At 29.2% G+C, this 13,785-nt stretch overlaps 2 non-coding genes and 1 pseudogene across 2 annotated transcripts; all 3 read left to right on the top strand.

Annotated features, from left to right (window-relative positions):
* Positions 1-13,562, top strand: part of LOC113388402 — an 86,177-nt pseudogene extending 72,615 nt beyond the window's left edge.
* Trnaa-agc lies at positions 9,937-10,009 on the top strand. The gene has a single exon. It is a non-coding gene; the product is annotated as a tRNA-Ala (tRNA).
* Positions 10,652-10,724, top strand: Trnaa-agc. The gene has a single exon. It is a non-coding gene; the product is annotated as a tRNA-Ala (tRNA).
* Positions 13,563-13,785: the final 223 nt, after the last annotated feature.

Below are 13,785 nucleotides of genomic sequence, written 5' to 3'. Positions count from 1 at the left end.
GATTATATAGCAATGAATTAGATACAACTTCAGAATTTCCGTCCATATATCGACAAGAAGGTCACAAGTTGAAAGATGAGGATCTCTTAAAATTACTAGCAGATTATCGCAAACCTGATAAACTGAATAAATTGACTGTAGTACCAGGATGGCTGAAAATATCACTGCAACCGATTGTAGAATTACCAGAAAGTAAGTGAATTAAAATATTTAATAGATAAAAAGTCAGATATCTCATTTTAATTATAAATTATTTATAAATAATATATACTCCGTGTCTCTCGACGGCTGACTGTGTTTGTGCTATCTTGTTAGAAACAAATAATTATGTGTTTTATACATTTTTACATTTACCTTTTTTGGTCTTTTCTTAAATTGTTTTTGTTTTTCCTCAGCAGTAGCATTTGATTGTTGTGTTGAAAAATGTGATAGTAAAGTGTGTTTTTTTCTGATCTGCTGAATGATGAGAGAGTCTCAAAATGTATAAAAAATTAAAATAAACTTTCTACATTCAACGCATTGGGCATATACGTGAGGCTAAAACTTTCAAAAAATTGTAAGCAACAAATGGTTCCAGTAATTTTGTAAATTAAAAAAAAAATGAAAAAAATCTAGTTAGGTCCATATTTATTTACATCAAAAACAATTTCTGGGTTGGATATAAATACATAACGTTAACATTTTTAAAATTGGTTTAGTAGTTTAGGAGTCCATTCTGGACAAACATCTTGAAACGCACTTTATATAAATGATATTTTTTGGGTGAAGTAAACATCTATAATTTGCCATCAAACAGGGTTTTGTTTGTTTGTTTGTTTGAAAAGATGTATTTGTTTCATATTATATTACATAAAAGAAAAAGTGAGTATATAAGATTTTGTACATCTATTATATGATACTAATAATATTCATTGATAAATAACATTTGAAACATTATTGATCGTATAAATTAATAAATTAAATAGATTATGGAAAATATCGCAAAAAACCGTATTACACTGTTGATTCTTGGAGGTGGCTTATAGTGTTTTTTTATTAAGTATGACTGTCGGTAAGTTGTATTATCAAACAGGGGTTTCCCAGGTATATATTTTGCAGAATATTTTCTAGGTACATTTTTTTAAGCAGACAACATAGGGCTGCACGTTCTTTATTCTGCAAAAGCACTCTTACACACACAGCACATCTTATTCTTGCAATTACAATTTTTTTTTAATCTAAAATTTGTTTGCTTAATTTATGTATTTATTTTCAGATTGTTTGACCACTTCGTTGATACCTTTAAGGCCATTTCCGAACCCGCCAACATGCGAACCGACGATAGAAATTGCTGAATTCCAAAGTTCGTCAGGTAATTTATAGTAGGATAGTTATAAATATAAATTAAAAAATTAAAATTAATAAATTACATTATCTGGTACCATTAAATAGAAATATTTAGGGTTACCGATTCTGCTTCATAACAGACCAATGTTATGGCAAGGCTATGTTATGAGGAACTTTCCAAACAAATTCATTCTAAATATTGACAAAAGACATGCGGTTGCTGTGTAGTCAAGCGTTTTTCTTAAGTTGTCAGATACAAAACTTAATCTAGAAACCGTACAAATGTCAAAAAAGCGATGTTAGATAACAAGGCGTTTCTGACCCAGCTTCATAACATACGTAGCAGTTTAGGTGTAAAACGCTTGAATGCACAGCAAATACATCACACATTTTGACAGTGTTCAGTATGATTCAGCAGCATAATGTATAGAAGTTGGAGCGTAACATGACCTTGCCATAACATTGGTCTCTATGTTAGATGAACAAACATTTACAATAGAAAGGCTGTCTGATTTATGAATCGGAAATAAAACAAAGAAAGCTTTTTGTTATGTTTTTACTAATATTTTTGACTCAGTTGTAAGCATATTATGGCAATGATTTTTTTTTTGACTAGTGTCCATTTGTATAATTTTAAATTGAAATATGAATTTATTTGACCTTCATTTAGATTTAATTCAATGTTAGATTTTGTTTGGATTATATGAGTAGTTTTGATGGCAAAATTTTGGAGACTTTAGAGCTTAAGTGGTACCTGTGCGAACTTCCTTACTTGTACTATTTTATTACAGGCTCTTTGATTTGTGAATCAGAAATAAAAAGGAAAACTTTTTGTTAAATTTCTACTAATATTTTTGACTGAGTTGTTAGCATATTATGGCAATGAAATTTTTTCTTTACTAATATTCATTTCAATAATTTATTTCAAAATTTCATAGATTTTGTTTGATATGAGCACTTTTAATGGCAAATTTTTGGAAACTTTGGATATTAAGTAGTACCTGTGTGAACTTTTTTACTTGTACTAGTTTACTAGAAAGCCTTTTATGATTTCTTTTAAATAAATACGAAAAAATGATAGATAAACACAAGATTTCAAAATTTTGTTCATATTGAGAAATACCAAATGGTCCTGACTTATTGACTTCCCGTAGGGTAAGTTATAGTAACCGCCAAAAAATCAAAAATGAAAGTTTTTATTTATCTTTACGTTCCAAAGGTTTCTGAACATTTTAGCATACCTTAGAAAAAATAATGTGTGTGTGTGTGTTCGGATACAAATATTCGTCGACGATTTTGGGAACACGGATCAACCGGTTTGAATGATTCAAAAACATTTTGATGGAATTTTTGGAAATGCAGGTTTTGCGGTTTCGAAGATTTGATGAAAAAAAGTGAAATAATGCCATTTTCCGTACAAAAATGATCATTAGATATAGACATAGATCAAAGTATAAGAAAAACAAATTTTTCAAAGAGGTCAATTGTTTTTCAAAAATTTTAAATCATTTTTTTATTCTAAATTCTAAAAATAAATTAAATCTTTTTTATAAAATTTAAATTTTTAGTACGGGAAAGTAGTTAGTAATAATAGTTAGTTAGTAAATACAATGGAAAAAGTAAAAAAAAGCCATTTGGCGGACAACACATGCACATCAAATTCTCAGACATTTCATATGTATTTTAATAATGTGCACGATCTATTTCTCATGAAGTTTTTTGAAGTCCTCTGAACTTTTTTGATGTCCAACGTACTATTTATTTATTAAATTATAGCAGTTGGTGTACAACAACCTATTTCAGTAAAAAAACATTAAAATTTTAGATACGTTAAAATGAGTCAACTAAATGGAGATTTAATATGCCAAACATTTTTTTAAAAATTTATTGCTTCAAATGATATTGCATTATTTCAGAAGGGGGTACGACTTTGGTAATCTTATTTAAAAAAAAAACTAGTTGGTTTAAGGCAAGTTACATGAACTTCCCGATATGTGTAAATAATCGACTTAATAAAAAAAATGAGTAAATAATATACTTCATTAATCCTACTTTAAAAAAACGATAATAATTTTAGCAAAGTTTGACAAATTCTTAAAATTGAACTACTTGTCGTAAGGCCGCAATATTACAGTAAGTTTTATAAGACCATGATGTATATTGCCAAAAAAAGTTCCATGAATATCGTCTTAAATTTTTTTTCAACAGGTAATTACAAGAAAACGGCTCGGTAGATTTTCACCTAAAATTAATCAGCATCATTCCCAAATGATATCTTTCGAACAGTTTTTGATTTTTTAAAATCGGTTCGGTAGGATGAGCTTAAATGTGGACAAAAATTTAACACTTTTTTTCAACAGTTAATTACAAGAAAACGGCTCGGTAGATTTTCACCTAAAATTAATCAGCATCATTTCCAAATGATATCTTTCGAACAGTTTTTGATTTTTCAAAATCGGTTTGGTAGGATGAGCTTAAATGTGGACGAAAAGTTTAACACTTTTTTTCAAATTGCAAAGAAACGGCTTGGCAGATCGTCACACAAAACTGACAAACGATAGTCCTCACCAAAATACATCAAATAGCTTTTAAATTTCTAAAATCGGCTCAGGCGTTTTTGAGAAAACGTCGATCAAAAGTCTAACTTTGACAAATGCCAAAATAACAATACCAATTTTTGCAAACTTTGACGAATTTTTAAAGCTGAACCTGTTGCCGTAGGGCCGTAATATTTTAGTATGATATAGAAGACTATGGTATCTACCGTCAAAAAAAATAATCATAAAAATCGTAAAATTTTTTTTTTTTAACTTTATTACAAGAAAACGGCCCGGCCGATCTCTACCAAAAACTAATCAGGTCGATTCCCAACCAATATCTTTCAAACGATTTTTGAATTTTCAAAATCGATTCAGAACTGCGGGCTAAAACGTGGACGAAAAACTTTTCACTTCTCTGCTATTTACGAAGAAACGGCTTGGCCGATCGTCGCACAAAACTGACAAACAATAGTCCTCATCGAGATACATCGAATGGCTTTTAAATTTTTGAAATCGGTCCAGCCGTTTTTGAGAAAACGGCGATTTACGGCAAAAATCTGTTGGTGCACACGCACACACACACACACATACTTTTTCCAAATTTGGTCTCATTCGATTCAGAATGGCTTGAAACGTCGAAAAAACATAAAATTAGCGAATCGGATTTTTTGATGAAAACATAAACTTCTCCTTCGGGAAGTTAAAAAGAAAAAACAATTTATAATTTTTATCTTATTTTTGTTTTGCAGATCGTGATGTACACCCTTATACAGTATTCACAAACCACCTGTACGTCTATCCACAATCTCTCATGTTCGACACCCAAAAAATATTCAACAGGGCAAGAAATATCGGTTGTATTGTTGAATTAAGAGACAGCGACGCAAAGGATGCACAACCTCTTAAAGTAAGAACAATATTATAACAATTTTATAAATAAAATTAGGTATCACTGTTATTTTCTCTTTAGTGTATTTATGGTAGACCTGGTGGTCTTCCATTGACGACACGAGTGATTTGTCCTGTGGTTCATCACAATACAACTCCAACGTTCTACGAAGAAGTAAAAATACGTCTTCCAATAACATTAGATTCATCACATCATATATTGTTTACTTTCATGCACATTTCATGTGAAATTTCGAAAAAGAAAGACTGCAACTCCGACAGTTGTGTGGGGTACGCTTGGATTCCTTTGATTAGTAAGGGAAAATTGAATCTGGATACGCAGGTGAGGGAAAAGAAATATTTATTTATATTTATTATAAATTGCTCTAAAGTTTTTGCTTTTACAATTACTTACTCCAATTTTTAGACAATCGCGGTATCTACTCATTTGCCTCCAGGTTATCTATCGATACAGCCTTTAGGACTAGGAAAGGGGGTAAGTTATTTTTTTTTTTATTTCTTTTATTGGCCTCTGATAACATTTAGCTACATACATAGTATACAATACATAGATAGCATATATATGTTATATTAATCACTTACATCTTAATTTTACTATCATTAACAAACCTAATTATGTAAGGTCAAATTTTGCAATAATGATGTCAAATTGAAGGATTTGATCAGTGTTTTTATAGAGTGCAGTTTCTCTAACAATCTAGAAGGGGTAAGTTAGTTTTTAAAATAAATATGACACAAAAGTAAAGTTTTGATGTAAAACTGCTTTAGGCGCGACTAGGGTGTAAATCCGTACAAATGCAACGGAAGTGCGTTACGGCAGATAAGATAAGAGTCTAGTGCCAATGATTCGTCATTCGCTCTCGATGATCTCATTTCTATACGGGTCGATTGTGATTAGTCGTCGTGTATGTGAATAGAGATCTGTCGTTGTATGCGTTCCGATATCAACAATGAAATCGGCTTAGATAAATAAACATTGTAAAGTTACATCGTAGTACAAATGTTGATTTAATGAAAAATGCCAGAATCAGAAGAATATTTTACTCAGTCCCCCGTACATAATTATAATGGAAATAATAAAACAAATACATTATTTGCGCCGTGTATGAAACATAAGTTTATTGAAATAATTTCTATGTTATCATAGAAGAAAGCGACTGATCCCATAAATTAGTTTAATCACAACACTAATAATTATTTATTCACTAATTTATTGTAATGAATGGGGCCTTACAGAGCTAGTTCTATAAAAAATTTAAACCGTGACTCAAAATTTATCAACTTGCATTCAAAATTAATTTACAACTTTTCTTAAATTCATATTTTATGTGAAATGTGATGTCATTCATTTCATAATTTTATAGAATGTACATAATTTAATTGTGTCCAAAGGATTTTAGATTTTAATGCAGTAATTTTAACCATTATTTTGCAATATAAGTAAATATTTAGCATTTAACTGCAATCATTAATTAAATACAAAAGTAAACAAAACCTGATTTGTACATATAAAATTTTGGGTTTGTTAACTCCATATAGCATTGAAACATTATTTAAATTGAATTTAGAATGTAAATCTTGTTAGTTAAAGTATTTCATAAATGGAATTAATATTATTGGTTTGTTACCAATAATGTTTTGGAGCCGTATCTTACCTTAAATTTATATTTGCAATGTGGCATTGACTTATAGTATTTTCTTAATATACACAGTTTAGTATACTGATTTTTGTTAGAAATACTTCACATGTGTTACCATAAGACATGACATTTTTTATACCTGTTTAGTAATATATAGTGTATAGATTTTATCTCATCTTCATTTTATTATTCGTAGTTTCTATAAATCTTTGAAGTTATTGAAATGGAAAATATTTTTTAGGCAAAACAGATATTACAGCTGTTCATAGATTGAGATTATATCGCCAGCGAAAAAGTAAACCACTAGTCAATGAATGTATGTTAATTTGAATTATATGAAGTTCTTCAAACACATTATTACATGTTGAGTGAAGTTGCGAAAACAATATTTGTTTAGGCGTTGTTTAACATAATTCACTGTGTGAACGAATATTATAGAATTTATTAATCAGCAATTACTTCATTTCTCTAATGAAGGTCCAAGTCCTAAATGCTAATTACAATGACAAACCGATCATGTCATGTTTGAAGTATGACTTTAATTACATTATTGTTTTTAAATATTATACATATTTTTAATGCCAATATAAATACATAATTTATAATTTATCATTATATAAATATGTATAACGGTCGACACTAATAAATATGTACATCACGAGTGAACCATATTACTAATAAACATCATTCAAAATTGTTATATGATGTATTGATTTTTACTTGAATGCCACTTTGTACAGTAGCAAATAAGTTTCACTTCGATCGCGTGTGAACCTCTTTTTTATAATATTTTTCTATTTTAGAATGCCGGACCAGAAATCACCTGGATAGATTCCCAGAGGCCTTTATTCACAATTGCATTCAATTTAAATTCAACAGTCCTCACTCAAGACATACATCTGCAAAATTTATTTACCCATGCTGAAAAACTTGTGGACAACAAACCTTCGGCTATTCCTTCCGAGAGCGAAACTTGCAAAATTTTGAAAGCTGCTCATGCTATTCAAACAGTAAGAAATGGAAATATTCAAGTATAATTTTATTTATATTTGCTTAATGTTTTTTAATTATTTTAGGTGACCGTTATTACATTTTTGCCGACGATTTTGAACCAATTATTTGCCCTGTTGGTGATAACGAATAGTGAAGAAGTTGGTCATAATATTATTCGGCTGTTGGTGCATATAATTCATATGATTCATGAGTCTGGTAGAAATGATATTTTGCTGAGTTATGTTAAGGTTAGTACGATTTTTTAAAATTTAAAATGAATATATATATATATATATATATATATATATATACTAGGTGACCCCACAGACGTTGTCCTGTACCCACGTCTACAATTTTATAATATGCCATACTAATATTTACCGTTTACCTAAAAATAATAATTATTGCTTTTTAAATTACTCTTCACTCCAAAATGCATATACATCATTATGAGCGATGTTAAATGTATTAAGCTTTAAATAAAATGATGAGGCTCAATTCTCACACTATATTGGAAATTGAAGTCTTTTAAATGATATAACAAATTCAGAAAAAAATAATATATAGTATCCGCGGTAAAAGTACAATTATACCTTGGATTTTTCCACCCAAAATAATTGTTACATTAATATTGCCTATAATTTTTATAATCTCGTATCATTTTTAAAACATTTTTTAATTTTTTTAACGTTTATTTTTGCTTTTTTGAAACAGTTGCAATATGTATGTATTTTCTTGAACGAGATTTTGCTTTAAAAAATACATTTCTTTGAAAATATTAAAAAAATAGGTTTCTCTGTTTCTTTTTTTAATTTTTCAAAATCTCAGAAAAAACAACTTTATTTTAAAACATAAATATAACTACTAAACATAAATAATACTTGATTTTTTTGAAAATTTTGTAAAATGTAATTTCTTAAACGATTTTACTTTCAGAATTTTTTTTTTGAAAAATTAGGTTTCTAGTTTTTTTGATATTTTGAAAAAAAAAAGACTTTAAACTCTGAGAAAATTTTAAATTATTATATTTAATTATTGTATTTATTTTTTAAATGATTTTGCGTTGAATCTTTATTTTTTTAAAAACTAGGATGCTTAACTTTTTTGAATATCTTTGTTTTTTTTGGAAATTTTATTTTTTTATGTTTAGGAAATTCTGAAAAAAATGATTTTATATGAAAACTTAAAATTTTGAAAAATATATTTTTTTCAACAACTTTGCTAGCAACTTAATTTTTTCTGAAATTTTGAAAAAAAAAAATCGACTTTATTTAAAAGCTTGCAGTTTTTTGATAATTTTGTAAAATGCATTTTCTTAAACGATTTTGCTTTTAAAATATCTTATATGAAAAAATGAATCGCAAAATATGTTGGTAAGCGCATAACTCAACAACGCCTGGACCAATTTGGCCAATTCTTTTTTCAAAATGTTCGTTGAAGTCCAAAGATGGTTCTTACGGCGAGAAAAAATTGAATAATTGCCGGGAAAACCCTAAAATCAGCCTTTTCTTTTAATTTTGTTGCTATTATATAAAGTTTATATTAAATTACAAGCACTCACTGTATACTCCTCTTAAACTATCATTCAGATTTTGATAAATCTTTCTGAAGTTTGTTATAAATAAAGTACTGCGATGTATGTGCAATATTGTAGAAATAAATGGAAAAAATTGCAAAAAACGACATGTCATTGTTTGCATTGAAAACAAATGAAAACTATCATCTGGCCAAAATTTCAATTTACTTATGAGCCTAGACAACATTAGAATACGTATAATAAATTCATGATTATGAATAAGAAAAATAAAATGCCTACATTATTATTGCCAAAAAGCAGCTGAGATGTGCCAGAAATTAAAATAATACAAAATACAGTATATGTATGGCGGATTGAATTATACACATATGAACAAATATGACAAAATAATTCACTTAAAATGTGAAATTAAGTATAAATCAGCCTACCTTTAATGCGATGCAAGCCAAAAATACGAGTGCACGCCTTAGGGGGCGCCAACACAAGATTCGGATATTAAATTTTCAATATAGTTTTTTTTCAATATATAATTTCTTTGCATCTTTTACTAATCTTTACTTTTTAGTTAATTTTGTGAAATCCCGGTAATAAATTTCATGAATAGTAGAACTAGTGGTGATGCCTGGCTGGTATCTTATGGCAAATTGCTGGAACTTTTTGTACCATAATTTAAAATTCTTAAAAGCTCAGATATGAAGAATAAGATTTGTTCGGTATTTTAAATTTTTTTAATTACACTTAAAGTTATTAATATATATTTTTTTTATAGAATTTTAGGTATTGCACGTCAATAAGTTTTTAGATTTTACGAACTTTTACGAACATATCGATATTGTTTACGTTTACAGAAATAAATTGGTAGAGTTAAATATAAACCGGTCTTCGCTTTTGTGTCTCATGTCACATATGCATACGTTTAGTAATTGCCCTACTTTATGATTGAGAATGTTTTCTCCGAACTTACCGATTTCAAACAGGCTTATTCTTATCGGGGGGCGTAGCTCAAGTGGTAGAGCGCTCGCTTAGCATGTGAGAGGTACCGGGATCGATACCCGGCGCTTCCAACCCTTATATTTTGTCATTTTTTACTTCAATTCTGTTAACAAACCACATACAGTAGCCAGATTTCGTGCAAGTTTCTAGAGCTTTTCGTCATCTCCAATTTTTTTATATACAACCCTTGTTTTTCCACAATTGAATTTTATAAATACGAATTCACATAGGGGTAAAACCATGGACTTTGACTCTTTGAATTTTTGGGGGTAAATTTTTGGGGAAAAATATTAATATAATACAGTTTATAATATAACTATGCACGATATCTGTTTCTAACAAAAAATCTTCTATAAAAAATTTTTGGTTTTGATATTGTTTATTTTTTTTTTATCATATCCTTTCTTATTGTGCGGTTTATATATTCAATGGTTCACACTCATCGCGTTATATGAGGTTTGTCTGCATACAATACGATTTTAGTTTTAAAGTTATTGTAAATATGTTTAAACTTGTTTATGTTGAAATTTTGTTATTGGTAATTATTCGCTCATTTTTATGTCTGTTATTTACTAAATTCAAACATTCAATGTTTTATTGAATGTAAATGGTTTTGTTATTCATTATGCCTCGAGGCATTATTTTTTTTGCTGATTGTTATACTTTTAAAAAGTGAATGCATTTCTTCGCAATTTGTTTGTTGTTTGTTACCAGGGGGCGTAGCTCAAGTGGTAGAGCGCTCGCTTAGCATGTGAGAGGTACCGGGATCGATACCCGGCGCTTCCAAACAATATTTTAATAATAATTTATTTTTGGAATTTCAATTGATAATTTTTCAAAATTTTGTAGAATACACTTGTAAATATGTTGGTTTAACCATTATTGTTCACAATAATATACATATTTTTCTTTTACGTTACATATATAATGAATATAGAATAAAGAAAAAAATAATGCATTATCCTAGAATAATGACTTGTTAATGACAAAAATATATAGTTATTGTTAATTCAGAATTGAGAGTTATATTAAAATAAGATAAAATAGAATGAAAATTCAATATAGATATCAAATAGAAATAAAATTAAAAGTTATATCGACTAGGTGTGAGTAGTATTCTATCTCAATAAAAGTTTCATCCATTACCTGATTCGTCTAAATAATCGACATAATGAATAAAATGACAATATATTAATTCATGAGTGACTATAGGCCGTCATAATGTGACAAACTATTGCAAAATACACAATTATGTGCAATTTTTTTGAAAATGTTAGTTATTTTAGACAAACGCGAACCTAATACATACACCGTGTATTTTGAATGATTTTTTATAATTGAACCACTTTTCGAATGTATTTAATATTTTAGGATGTATGTTGAAACCATGCTCTTTAATATTATGTAAATTGGCAAATCGGATTTTCTAGCGAATAGTTCTTCTCCGGAAAGTTAATAAAATATTTGCCCAAGCACAATTAAATAAGAAAGTGATTTGTCAAATGACTTGTTCAGTGAAACTATAAATAAATCAAGAGATAACAAACTGCTGACATTTTAGAATTTATAGTCGATAAAATCTAATTTATCAGTTATTAAATATACAGGGTGTCCCAGAATTCAACATCAAGCCTAATCGTGGTGATAGTATTAATCGTAATTATTGCTGACGATTTTCAATTCATAGTCGATGAAATCTAATTTATCAGTTATTAAATACACAGGGTGTCCCAAAACTCAACATCAAGCCATATCGTGGTGGTAGTATTAATCGTAATTATTGTATCAAGAAACAAATTAGAAAGAAAATTCCACGTAGTTTATAAATTATGAGTTTTTAAGTGTAACCCAGATCTTTGATCAAGCTGTGACAATTTTTCGGTTATTGTGGCTAAATTTCTTTAGTTTTGTTTCGAGAAAGAAACATTTGAACTGAATATTAGCAAAATGCGTTAGCTCTTATCGTTTATCTTTAAGTTTTTACTTTTTTTACTCAATTTGTTTTATTTTAACACCATCAAGTATTTTACCACAATTCTGATTGAATTTGCCAACATACTTTAGTAAATTTTTTTAAGGAGGGTCGCTTCTCAAATTTGATTGGTTTTAACTAGTGGGGCGCATGGCATCGTGCCTTAAAGCAAATTGCTCAAACCTCCCGTACCAAAAAATATTTTTTTTTAAAAAAGATTAACATTTTTGAAAAAAAAAATACTCTGAAAAAATTAGATTTTTGAGAAACTATATATTTTTGAGAAAAAATTACTTTTTTTTGAAGAAAAATTTATTTTGAAATATTTTGGAAATTCTGAACTTTTTTTTAAAACAAATGTACTGCATAAATGCATAAAGACGAAATATCGAAGCGCGTAAGCGCCGCGTCGCCGTCTAACGGATAAACATTGGAACGGAACCCATAGGAATGTAAACAAAATTTATACTTATTGTTAAAATCTCTATAAAATATCTAATAATTTTATGTACATATGTTTAATGATTATTTTTGCCAAATGCCATTTTTTTTTACTTTTTTTACTTTTTTTACTAGATCTCCGAAACCGCTAGACCCGCCTTTATGAAAATTTGATCAGTTCTTCATTTTGTTAATACAAGTAAAATGTTTTTTGAATTATTCAAATCGGACGTTCCGTTCTCTTAAAAACTGAGTTACCGTTTCTGGCACTTTTTGTTCCATATCTTCGGAACGGCTAGACCTGCCTTGGCCAAAAACTAATCACCACGTCTACTTATCAATATTAATCGAATGTTTTTTGAATTATTCAAATCGCTTCATCCGTGTTCTCGAAATCGTCGACGAAAATTTGTATCCGCACACACATACATACACACACATACATACACACACGCACAAACACACATACACACACATACATCCATTTTTTCTAACAATAAGGTATGCCAAAATGTTCAGAAGGTTTGAAACGTAAAGATTTATAAAAATTTTCATTTTCGATTTTTTGCGATTTCTATAACTTGCCCTACGGGAAGTTAATTTGTGAATGAACAATCATTTATTTACGCTGTCAACACAAGCAAAATGTTTGAATGAATGATTTTGAATCATAAAAAAATGTTAGGTTTCACAAAGCGCTTCGTATGACGTCCGCTTTTCATGACGTGTTTGTAAATTCCTTTTGATGTCATCATAAACGGATTCAACTTCATATATATTAATTATGTGATATTTAATTTTTTTTTTTTACTTTCAGTATTCCTTTATCCTGCCTCCAAGCGAACACATAACCAACGGTCGAACGCCCAATGGCAGCCCAGTCAACGGCAACACTGTCCATGGAGAACTCTGCAAACATCTGCCAACTCTTCTAAATCCTGCCAACACGGACTTCCTACTGGTCAACAAATTCATGCTACATTCGGGATTATTTTTCGAAGTCATAATAAAAAGCATGGCTCAACATCTTCTAACGAGCGCAGGATAAAAATGCACAGGAACGAACGTTTTCCACCGGAGTTCCAATTGAAATTGGAGGCTTGGTTGTGGTACTTGTTCCTTATTTGGTGTCGAGGTATAAGGATATGCCTGTGGAAACTCATCAGTTGAATAAGAGCTTGGCTAGCTTTTTGAAGGTAAGGTATACTTAATTATACAACTTATGGGGCAATCAGAGCTCATAAAATAGCGTTGCCATCTTATGCTTATGAACAAACAAGTAAGCATCATCGAAGATTCTGTTATCAAACATGCCGCCGTACTTGTTTTTTTGTAAAATACGCCTGATCGCACGTCAAATAGATAGAGGATTATAAAAGTAACCAAGGAACTTGAATTTTAGCTACTTAAATTTTATTATTAATAGACAAAAAA

The sequence above is a fragment of the Ctenocephalides felis genome, unplaced genomic scaffold (genome assembly GCF_003426905.1).
Source record: "Ctenocephalides felis isolate EL2017-DRISC unplaced genomic scaffold, ASM342690v1 CF-g0.4_SCAFFOLD_03572, whole genome shotgun sequence".
Taxonomy (NCBI): Eukaryota; Metazoa; Arthropoda; class Insecta; order Siphonaptera; family Pulicidae; genus Ctenocephalides; species Ctenocephalides felis.
The sequence above is the reverse complement of the archived record's forward strand: the minus strand, read 5'-3'. Positions and strand labels throughout refer to the sequence as shown.